Source organism: Dendrobates tinctorius, unplaced genomic scaffold, assembly GCF_039654945.1.
Source record: "Dendrobates tinctorius isolate UK_male_01 unplaced genomic scaffold, ASM3965494v1 ptg000143l, whole genome shotgun sequence".
Taxonomy (NCBI): Eukaryota; Metazoa; Chordata; class Amphibia; order Anura; family Dendrobatidae; genus Dendrobates; species Dendrobates tinctorius.
The window spans coordinates 38,740,790-38,753,397 of NW_027361810.1; the positions used below are offsets into that span (position 1 = coordinate 38,740,790).

The window sequence follows — 12,608 nt, forward strand, 5'->3', positions numbered from 1 at the left end:
ATTGGGCTCATTTAGATGTCAGTGATTTTTCTCGTACGCAATAAAAACGGTCTGAGTTTCATGAGTGTTTTTTATCAGATTGGTCAGAGTTTGGGCAGATTGTCGATTTTTACCATTAGAGTTTGGTTAGTTTCACCAAAGTTTCTCAACTTTCTCATATTTAGAGCATAGATATGAAAAATGGTCCAGGTTCCATCCAGAAAACTTGGAAGATTTTTTTTTTTCTAATTTTCATCAAATTTTCATCCATGTTTTCGTTTTTTATGTCCGTGTGACGTCATTGTACGATCTGTTCTCATACAGCTACATTTAAACATGTACATACAACTTCCTATGTTTATAATAGAAATCTATGGGTAAAAATCAGACGCCAGTCGGATAGTCCATGTGGGTGCAAATTTTTTCCTTGCACCTATAAACTGGAGCGAGTGAGTCTCATCCGAGACCAGGATGAAAGTAGTGCATGCTTCCATTTTTTTCCCACAAACAGTTGGACTGAGAAGAAAATCGTTCATCTGAACAGCCCTAATGACTACTATGGGTCAGTGCAGCCCTCCTTAACAGGAGGCACTCGGACGGGGGATTTTTTTCACAGACCCGTAGACTTACATTGAGGATATTGATCCGAGATTCGTATCAAAATCGGGCGTGTCTCCGTGATTTTGTATGTACCACTCAGTCAGTGAAAATAGATGAATGTGTGAACAATCTCATAGACTATAATGGGCAGTAATTCTATCCGTGAAAAACAAAGGAAGAACTCTTAATTCAGGTTCACACTTTTCGTATTTGGTCAGTATTTTACATCAGTATTTCTAAGCCAAAACCAGGAGTGGAACAATCAGAGGAAAAGTATAATAGAAACACGTCCCCACTTCTGGATTTATCACCCACTCCTGGTTTTGGGTTATAAATACTGATGTAAAATAGTGTCAATAGTAAATTAATTTTAATAGATTTTTTGGGGGATGGCACCTTCTTATGTATGGCTGTTAGGATGATTTTTAAAAGTTCCTATGGTTAGGATGCATGATATGTGTAATATTATGGCCATTTATGAGATGTACAAAACCATAATATGGCACCCATATGACCGAATGTATGTATCAGATTTTATACAGAGGCACGCTAAGGTTATTTCTACCCGATTTCATCTCATGCTTTTCTTTAAAGGGAGAATAACCCCATAATAGTAGCAGCAGAAAGAGGAATCGTAGAGCCATTCAGAGAGTGGCTACAACTCAGTAGTGCAAGCCACATGGACGACTGCGTGTGCCTCCTTATAATTTCCATGCACCCATTATAAAGTGCTTGTTCTTACTGGGTAAAAAAAATATATTTAAGGCCAATTTCAGACGTTCATATATCACAATCCAAGTTCGAACCATGACTATCAGACTGGCCATGGGAGTCCTGACCTAAGTTCAGCGTCTTATCCATATATGCCTACAAAACTGTTGCGGAGACCTGCTGCCGGTCCAGAATTTATGGTCTGAATTAGGCTCAAAAGATAATATCTAAAGAAAACTCAGACGAGAAGTGAAGATTTACAAAGCTTAATGCTCTAGAATTTGTTTGAAAGTTGATTGGAAAATGCACTACTAGTATTACTATTAGCTAGTTTTATAGGGTGTCTAGAAAAAAGTGGCATCATACATTTTTCCCAAACATGACAAAACCATGGGTCATTTTTTAGCACAAAATTGGAGCAATGAAGATGTCTAACACGCCTAGCAAATTGTACAAGAGTTCTCCATGATAGGGATGCCTTGCCTTCAAGAAATTGTTCCTAAAGCATCTGGTAATGTGTCATTAGGATATGTTCACACGTGGCATTTTTGCAGCTTTTTGCTCTAGTTTTGATAGGGAAGCATTTTACAGTACCAGCATAATCAATGAGATTTTTTAAATCTCATGCACACACTGCATTTCTTTTTCCGCGCATATATTGACCCCTGTTAGGTTTTTCCATCGAAGATGCAGCATGTCAATTCTTTTAGTGTTTTTGAAGCGCTTTTCAACCATTCAAAGGAAAGTAAAAATGCCTTTAGACTGCCTAACTTTTGTTATCAAAATTGCTTTATTTAGTAGAAATGCTCTCATAATGCCGTGTTCACACTTTGGATTCTGGTGCAGTTCTTATTCAAATCTGGTAAAATATGTATATGCAAAAAAAGAGACCGGACCGTGTCCATCAAATGGGAAAAGCTTAGTGAGAAGCCACCCTCAGTAGGCTTCTCTGCTTTCCATTTACAGGACTGCCTCGGCAGGTGCTACGCTTTCTCTGCCTCTCCTTTTCTATCCACAGGTCCCCCACCGGTGCCAAGTCCACACTTGATTAGATTCAGATACCTTCACAGGGTGAGACGTTGGTAAAGATCTGGTACTCAATTCACATTGGGTGTACCTTGACTGAGCGTATTTTTTTATGCTGCCATTAGTTCAAATGTAAAAGATTAGATAGAGTTGATGGTAAGACAACTGCTCCCTGCCGAGTGCATTATTTAGCAGGTAGTGAATTAATACTTTTATAAGGCCTCAGGCACTAGCCCATGATCCTGAACCGTTACAAATTCTCTAGAAGCTTTATGGTTGTTGCTGTCAGTGTCAGGACTAGAACAAGTAACCAAGAGACCATATAGTAAAACATAGAATGGGTCCAAACTACAAGACGTTAATGGGTTATTCTTGTTTGTCACCATCCACAGTTCTCACTAAATGCATCCCACCTCTGAGTATAGATGGACCTCCTTGGCTGCTGATCCTTCCACCACGTTGGTTAGAAGCATTATAGTGGGTGGACAACATGAGTCTTCGCTACTGTTCTCAGGGTGACTATTATTTGGAGGGTTTTATTTAAACACTACATTGTTCTCTTACTTATGTATATTTGGGTTGTTTTTGAAGGCCTGATGTTACATGGAATCTCTACACACTGTTTTGCTCTGATTAATCCAAAGACTTTGATTAGACCTCGTGATACTGAAGCTCCCCCATGGACTCTGTTGTGTTCTCTGATGAATTTTAGAGAAGATCTAGGGATTACAAATTCCCTATCTTTCCTGCTTTACTAATGATTCTAGTAATAAAAGTGTATTAGCCATTTTAGTACATACTTGGACCATTGGCCTGTAACTGTTCCTTTTAAAAAGGAAAGAAGTAAACTCTTCCAACCTAAAGCATGTTTGCCAATCAGCTGGACTCCATTGGTTTGATAATGGGAGGGAAAATAAGGCACAATATGTCACCTTTCAAATGAATGTCTAATCATATGGATATGGAAAGCTGCTCTGATGAAGCAGGTTAAAACTTTGGATTAGGGCATGATATTGAACAGGTTGTCTTAGTGTCAGCACTTTAAAATGTATCTATCCTTTCTCAGAAAATATGGTCTTGCCGTCCTCATTAACCAGAAATTAAAACTGCATATACCGGTATAATATGTCCAGGGACAGTCATTCTTTTGGAATGGGCAGTTCCACTTCATCAAATTTCTACCGGCACTATAGTTGCAGGGACTTCCTTTGCCTCAATTTCCAACATGCATTGCTTGCTTCTGTCATTGTCCAATGACTGGCCTACCTAAACATGAAAGTCTGCCTTGGACCGACAGGAGATAAGGAGTGATGACCCTCTTCCACTTCAGTCAATCTGCTAGATGGCTCTGCTGCTAGATAGGGATTACTCTTGATATTGGGGAGTGGACAGCTAACTTGACAAAAGAGAGACTGACACTTTGGAGTGATTTTTTAAGGGGAGCAGAGTCATCATTTTGAAATAAAGTGTTTTCTAAATTGGCATTATCTATCAAATTAGATCAAGTTGTCTAAAAGTTAAGGGATAGTTTAACTTATTTTTTTTTAATTGCCAATTTTGGTCACCTCCATTGGCCTCAAAATCTTAAGCTCGTATAGAGGAATACTATGAAAATTTCACCTCTTCTACGGATGAAAATTCCCTTGTGTATTAACACCCAAAAAATTTCTTACAGAAATCTTTGAAAATATACAGAGAAGCTGTCTTGCATACAAAAGACTTACGGGTATGTCCTTAGTCCTGCTGATTCTCCAAAACATGGCACATACATAGTTTACTATGTCCACTGTATTATTATGCAAGCCAACTAAAACCTACTGTAGTACCTTTATATCGCTGAAACACATTGCTGGAGCGACATTGCTTCAGGATGAGCTTCAAATTAATGCTGCGAGCATAGCAAATGTACATAGATTACTGTCAAGGATAAAGAAAAATATGCAAGCTCCCGAACTGTAGACCTGGTTATTCCATATCGGTTACGGAGCCATTGCAGTTTAAAGTGATTTATTCCTCAGGATTGGATATTTTAATGAGCAATGAAACCAGGAAGGATAAACTTTAGTTTTTAAATCAGCCGAAGTAAAGATGCAATGACATGCTCCGTGTTTAATAATAAAATACGTTCTGCCTGTCTGCATTCACGCTTAGGCTCGTTGGGCTTAGAAAAGTCAGAAAACTGTTATTATTGAAGCAAAAGCTGTACCATTAGCTAAATTTATATTTAGTTTGCATAGAAATTTCAGAAACGGAAGAAGAAAGATACAGAAAATTTAATACGGGATTTGCCGGGGTTTAATAATCGGTCGTAAAGTCCAGTCTAAAGGTGCATTACTGTTTTTGAGATATAAGAGTATGGGAAGGATGGTTAGTCCTTTCTCTATGTACTTAGGCTGAGCTGATACTGTTGTGAAGCGGAATCATACCCCATGTAAATCTGGTTGCAAAATGATGTTATTGTTGTATGCCCGGGCATATGTTAATTGTATATATGCCTGATCTGCTATGTCAAAAAGTAAAGGTTGAGCATGTTGGTCTGTCTAAGGTCACAGGCTCAAAATGGCTGCCTTGGACAGACTTGGCACAAGCCAGTCCATCTCACGGATTAAAGAGGAACCTCAACCTTCAAGCCCAGTATAGGGATTTGATCTTACAAGGAGGTCCACTGGATTGCTTCCATGGAAGGGCTGCCACCTGGAGAAAGGAACCAGAGGCAGGAAGGGTCACCAAGCAGGGTCAAAACCAAGAGGACACTTCAGGGACAAAACCATAAAGCAAGCAGGTAGACAAAACAGTCAAGCTGAGATGAAAGAACAGGAATAATCAGGACAAACAGGCGCTCAGCACAACAGTATATATAAGGAAAACAATGCTATAGACTGGCAATGGGAGTCAGAGCTTCATGGGTTTAAATAGCTAACTTCCCACACCAGGGATATCAGGAAGGAGTGATCAAAACTTAGGCCAAAATTAACCTCATAGCTCCCTTATTAAGCAGCATCAAATGTACCAGGGAAAAAAACAAACTGGCGCTGTCACTCATCGCAAACAATCAAGGCGCAGCACTGTTCAGTGGCCAAAGTGGAAACAGAGGAGGCACAAGTCCGCACACATGTTACAGTTGCTTATTGATAAAATGTCTTATCTATGCAATCTGGTCCAGAATCTCCTTTGTGAGTGCAGTAACAAGGAGATAACTGTAGGACTGACCAAAGTGCCTTGTGTGGCATGTGGTTGTGCGACACTGTGAGTGACAGGGAGGGAATCACGCGTCTGCTTCCAGCCTAGAGACAAGACAAGTGGATACTAGTTCTAAGAATAGGGATAGTTGCATACCTGGGCTGCGCTGAAGTTCAGTCAGCAGACCAGAATCCCCTCCATACCTCGCAGAGCAGGATCGCGAGATAGTGAGGTGTTGCACTGAAGGTGGTACAGAAGAACAGGCCCCACCATGAGAGATAGTTTAGTTCCAGGCCAGGGACTATTGCACTGGAGTCTAGAGATGAGCAAATTTGTTCGGATTTTGACCCTGAATCTGATTTTGACATATTCTGGCCATATTCGAACAATATTCAGGCCGAATATATGTCTTATGATCGGTTCCGAACATATTCCGCAATTTTTACTCCTATTGACTCTAATGACGTTCAGCTGTGTTTGACGAATATTGCAAAAACAATATTCAATTCCGATCGTATTCAGAACCGAATCCAAACAAATTCACTTGTCTCTACTGGAGTTTACTTGGCAACTAGATGGGTGGCAGTGGCCTTGATTAAGAAAGCCAAATAGTTGACTTAAAATGGTTGTTCTGTGAATATAGTACACTTTAGTCAGCAGATCTTGGAATAATAATGACTTCCACAATTAGATGTGTTAAAAAAAAAATGTTCCTGTGCTGAGATTATCTTATAATTGTGCCCCTGCTGTGTACTGTGTGATGGATGGAGGATGGTCCGGAGAAAGCAAAACTAAGTATACAGACAGGAAAGCCTGGATTTGCAACGGATTATTTCTGTGATGCTGACAGCACTGCAGCCAATCACTGAGCACAACGACTCTGCCCGAGTTTATGGCACAAGATGCTGAGCTCAGTGACTGAATGTACCACTGCAGACAATACCAGATACCATGAGAAGCGACGGAGACTGAATGCTGGGCCCAGGGAGGGTGATTAAAGGACAGTTTGTTTATAAAACAAACTGAGGGAAAGGAGTTTTTGAAAACCAGAAGCCCCATATTATTTCATATTAAAAAATGTGAAACCCATTTTATACTCGAATATGATTGCTTGAATTTATTGGTCAAAAATCTCTTTTTTTCCCGTGTGCAGTGTTGTTATGGAGACCCTATCCATACATATTACTCTCCACATCATTATCTACAACCTGTCGGATGGTAAAATGGATATCACTTGAGGTTTGACACCTCGTAAGGTCTCCATGGCAACAAGCTATGGAACCTGACAAAATCAGAATGAGATATTTTGCCATCAGAATCCCTCAGTAGTGCAGCCTCAGGCTTTGGGCTTAAACCCTCAAATGTTTCCATCAAAGCCTTTAATTAAGCAATTAAAAATGGGGTTAACATTTTAACCGTTTCCAATCCAATTTTTTTCTGATTTTTTTCAATACACATGGTCTGCCGAGATAAAGAAACAGCACAACCCTTGCTATCTGCTGGCTAAAGGCAGCACTAATTAGAACAAATGCACTTAAAGAAAAAATGTGATATTGAAGTGAAGCAGGCGAATCATAATGTCGGACCAGGTCAGACGTTGGATTGGAAAGGGTTAATGTACATGAAGGGTCCTTTCTGAATTTATTCTGAGGATTTGTCAATTCTCCAAAGACATCGGTTTTGGGAAATATTTGTATTCATCATATACAAACATGGAGCACCTTTTCTTAAAACTCTACATTGTGTCGATCCTCTTGTTATTCCTCTTAAAAATCATATAATTAAATTGACAACTGGGTGTTAACAGCGGTGGGGGTGTCCCTGCACAATGAGTCAAGGGGGATGTCAAATTCTGACACTCTTAAGGGCCCGTTACACACTGCGATATCGCTAGCAATATCGCTGTAACGTCACTGGTTTTGTGACGTAGCAACGATAATGCTAGCGATATCGCTACATGTGATACTTACCTCTGACCGGCTCCCCCGCTGATTATCGCTGATCGCGCGAGAATGTCCTGGACCATTTCTCGTCGGGCGCTTCCTGTTGGGCTTCCTGTGGTGCCGACGAGCGACGCGTGGAGCCAGGCGGGAGGACGCAGGATCGCCTCGTCTGACAGGTAAGTAGCGACCCCCAACCCCAGCAATGTCGCTGGTGAGATCTGCCTGTTTGGCAGCTCACTAGCGACCACTTAGCGATGCACCAGCGATCCTGACCGCGTCATATCGTGGTCGGGATCGCTGGTGCATCGCTAAGTGTAACGGGACCCTTAACTGATGGGGGATATTATTACAGGATGGGACACATTGTTACGTGAGGGGGATGAGGCGAACACATATGTCTTTACGGGATCTACAAAACTACAATGGCCCATATATCTGTCCAACATGTAGGAAGGGGCCCAGGTCCAAATTTTAGACCTAGACTCATACTAGTTATACCACTGTGTGGAGAATACAATAATTTATTTATTTTTTTCTTAAATAGTGATGTCAGGACAGCCAATGTGTCTTCTTTGAAGGGCTTATCCACTACTATGACAACCCCTTCTTGAACTAAATGTTTGGCCTCAATAAAATAAAGAAAACCTATACTCTCCTCCTGTACTGGCGCCGTTCCCATGGTATCAGCACTCGCTTTCCTGGAGCTTTCCAGCGGTGTTGTGACACGTGGTGCCCGGCGTCCAATCAGTGCTGGTGTCTCTGTCCCCACCTTCATACCGATTGAACGTGAAGAGGAAGTCTGGGCTACAGCTGATCGCTGACTTTCTCTTCATGGTCAATTAGTACTAAGGTGGAGACAGTGATGTCAGTACTGATTTGGAGCCAGACACCACGTGTCACAACACCGCATGGGGCCTCCAGGACCGCGAGTGCTGACACCGCTGGAATGCACCAGCACCGGAGGTGAGTATAGGTATATGATATGGGTGAGTATAATTTCATCAGGGCCAAATATTTAGTTCAAGAAGGGGTTGTCCTATTAGTGGACAACCCCTTTAAGCCTATACTGGTGCTTCCACAATATTTAGTCAAAATTGCAGCTACTTCCTCAGGACTAGTTTTTCACTTGCTTGTACTGTATAAGTGGAGCTCAGATCTATATCCCCAGCTGAACTGTTAACTTTGCAGAAACAGGTTGCAGGACAAGTACACGAAGATCTACAAGAACAGCTGGCCACTTTATGCATTAAAGGATCTGACTTTCATGCTCTCAGATTCCTCCTATCTCTGATATAAGCCTCCATTTTAGGTGCAGGTATGTCAGCAGCAATTCGTGATTAGGCATAAAATATATCAGTGAGAGCCTAATCCTATACAATGTATGTGTCCAGCACATTAACATCATTAGTCTGTGATTGCTTGCAACATTAATTACAGTGAATCTCTTCTAAGGGAAAACTCCAGGAACTACTTTTGAAAAGTAATTAGTTAATGGTAAGTGTAAATGTAAAGAATAGTTTGGTAAGTAGCTGAAGGGGGAAGTAAAGAGTGTAGAATCTGCAGAGCCTAGAAAGTATATAAAAAGTATCCAGAACACACCACTCAAGGGAAGTATGTAAAATAGCCATTTTACTAAAAAGTTAGTACATGTAACAAAGAAACATGAATCAAGGGTTAAAAAATGAGACATGTAGGAGGGATCAATCACAGGAGGAAAATATTCAAGTAACAATGAGTTGTAGAGTGGAACAGTAACAGGCTGTGGGTAACGAAATAGCAGTACTTTACGTGGGTCCTATAAAGACCCCGGATGTCATGCTGGTAATAAAGTGCATACAGTACAGGGCGTAATAGCCATTAAGACAACCAAAAAGTATGTATGTTAATGCTTACCCATAGTGCAGTGTAGATGCCGGTCCACAGTACCACAGACGCTCCAACGCGCGGTTCGCAGATGTGCTTTCTCAAGGGGAGTGTCACACTCCCCTTGAGAAAGCACATCTGCGAATGCTTTCAATGCAGCTCTGCTCTATGGAAGCAAGAGCATGAACTATTAACCCCTTCACAACATCCGCCGTACATATACAGCTCAAATCAGAAGTGAGTGTATGGAGCAGAATCATGCTGGGAGCCAGTTAGCCAGCCATGTTATTCTCTCTGCCCATCGGCACGCCTGTGACTTGAGGTTGTTGATGGCTTGTTATGACAACCGCGGATCAGCTTGTCATGACACATGCCTGTCATTAAAGAGCTCCTTTGAAAGTTTAAAAAATATGAAAAAAATAAAAAACCTAACAGTTGAAATCACATCCATTCCCCTGCTTGAACGCGGTATTGCCGCTTTCAGAAAAGTCCAATCTATTAAAATATAAAAACAATGAACGCTATGTGTAAACACCATAAACGAAAAACATTCAAGAACGCCAAAATTACTTTTTTTTTTGGTCTCCTCAATTCGACAAGAAATACTTTAACGTGATCAAAAAGTCACATATATCTCAAAATGGTATTAATAAAATTGTTGTGTCACCACAGAAAAAAAATAAGCCCTCACACATCTCCATCAGCTGCCAAATGAAAATGTTGCAAATCTTGGAAAATGGCGACACAACCCAAATATTTTTTTTTTTTGCAAACTTTTGATTCTAATAAAAAAAATTAGACATGTTTGGTATCGCCGTATTGGTATTGATGAGGAGAATCATATTGCAAGGTAATTTTTACCACAAAATGTACACCGTAAAAACAATTCCCCCAAAAAATGTTAATTGCATCTTTTTCACAATTTCACCGCACTTTAAATTTTTTCCCCATTTTCCAGTGGTAAAATGAATGATGTCATTCAGAATTGCAACTCATCCCATGAGATAACAAGTCCTCATATGTCTACTTGGCCAGATAAAATAAAAGAGTTCTGACTTTGGGAAGAAAAAACGGAAACACAAAGACGGATATTGGCCGCTGCCTGAAAGGGTTAAGGAATCTCATCATAAAAGGACTTCATCGTAAAGAAAATATTATCAAGATCCCTCATTATGAACTTTTGGCCACCATAGTCATTACATAAGTTGAACGGTTTGTCCGGTTTCTCCTTTTTATGTTTCCAGAGGTCCCCAGCAGTTGTCCAAGCAACTTTCCAAATAGGTTCTTTAAGCAGAGATTCTGGATCAATTTGCTGATGCACCATTCGGTCCTGTGATTGCATCATCGCTGCCTGAGAATCAATCTGCTGACATTCTCCCCTGTCTTTCCACTTTCCACTGCTCCTTCTGTTTAGTGGGAAAAAAGAAGAACAGGAGCTGAATGGTAAAAGGGGGTAGCATAACAGAAGGCTGAGGCGCTCTCCTCTCTTCCCCTAAAAAGAAAGGAACATTGAGAAGGTGTATCAATCAAAAAAATGGGCGAGGAACATCTTTGCTTATGTCCCATCTACAGGGCTCTGCAACAGAGGCGCTATACCACCTGATCTATCAATGTGACATCAGCAGAGAAAAGCACAAGCAGCACTGACCGGATCATGTTCCCCCCGGGTGCAGCATAGAATCTGGACATTTCTGCTTGTAGAACTTACAGTGGGTACGGAAAGTATTCAGACCCCTTTAAATTTTTCACTCTTTATTTAATTGCAGCCATTTGGTAAATTCAAAAAAGTTATTTTTTTCTCATTAATGTACACTCTGCACCCCATCTTGACTTAAAAAAACAGAAATGTAGAAATTTTTGCAAGTTTACTAAAAAGAAAACTGAAACATCACATGGTCATAAGTATTCAGCCCCTTTGCTCAGACACTCATATTTAGGTCAGATGCTGTCCATTTCCTTGTGATCCTCCTTGAGATGGTTCTACTCCTTCATTGGAGTCCAGCTGTGCTTCATTAAACTGATAGGACTTGATTTGTAAAGGCACACACCTGTGTATATAAGACCTCACAGCTCACAGTGCATGTCACACCAAATGAGAATCTTGAGGTCAAAGGAACTGGCCAAGGAGCTCAGAGACAGAATTGTGGCAAGGCAAAGATCTAGCCAAGGTTACAAAAGAACTTCTGCAGTACTCAAGGTTCCTAAGAGCACAGTGCCCTCCAAAATCCTTAAATGGAAGAAGTTTGGGACCACCAGATGTCTTCCTAGACATGGCTGTCCAGCCAAACTGAGCTATCATGGGAGATGAACCTTGGTGAGAGAGGTAAAGAAGAACCCCATGATCACTGTGGCTGAGCTCCACAGATGCAGTATGGAGATGGGAGAAAGTTCCACAAAGTCAACTATCACTGCAGCCCTCCACCAGTCGGGTCTTTATGGCAGAGTGACCTGACGGAATCCTCTCCTCAGTGCCAGACATATGAAAGCCGGCATAGAGTTTGCTAAAAAACACATGAAGGACTCCCAGACTATGAGAAATAAGATTCTCTGGTCTAATGAGACGAAAATAGACTTTTTTCGTGATAATTTTAAGCGGTATGTGTGGAGAAAACCAGGCATTGCTCATCACCTGCCCAATACAATCCCAACAGTGAAACATGGTGATGGCAGCATCATGCTATGGGGGTGTTTTTCAGCTGCAGGGACAGGATGACTGGTTATCATTGAAGGAAACGAATGCAGCCAAGTACAGTGATATCCTGGATGAAAACCTCTTCCAGAATGCTCTGGACCTCAGATTTGGCCGAAGGTTCACCTTCCAACAAGACAATGACCCTAAGCACACAGCTAAAATAACAAAGAAGTGGATTCAGAACAATTCTGTGACCTTTCTTGACTGGCCCAGCCAGAGCCCTGACCTAAACCCAATTAAGCATCTCTGGAAAGACCTGAAAATGGCTGTCCACAACGTTCACCATCCAACCTGATAGAACTGGAGAGGATCTGCAAGGAAGAATGGCAGAGGATCCCCAAATCCAGGTGTGAAAAACTTGTTGCATCATTCCCAAGAAAACTCATGGCTGTACTAGCTCAAAAGGGTGCTTCTACTCAATCCTGAGCAAAGGGCCTGAATACTTATGACCATGTGATATTTCAGTGTTTCTTTTTTAATAAATTAGCAAACATTTCTACACTTCTGTTTTTTTCAGTCAAGATGGGGTGCAGAGTGTACATTAATGAGAAGAAAACTGAACTTTTTTGAATTTACAAATTGGCTACAATGAAACAAAGAGTGAAAAATTGAAA

At 41.0% G+C, this 12,608-nt stretch overlaps 1 protein-coding gene across 2 annotated transcripts in view; it reads left to right on the forward strand.

Moving 5' to 3' along the window:
* The window catches only part of XIRP2 (xin actin binding repeat containing 2), a 211,409-nt gene that overhangs the window by 44,759 nt on the left and 154,042 nt on the right, over positions 1-12,608 (forward strand). The window lies entirely within an intron of this gene.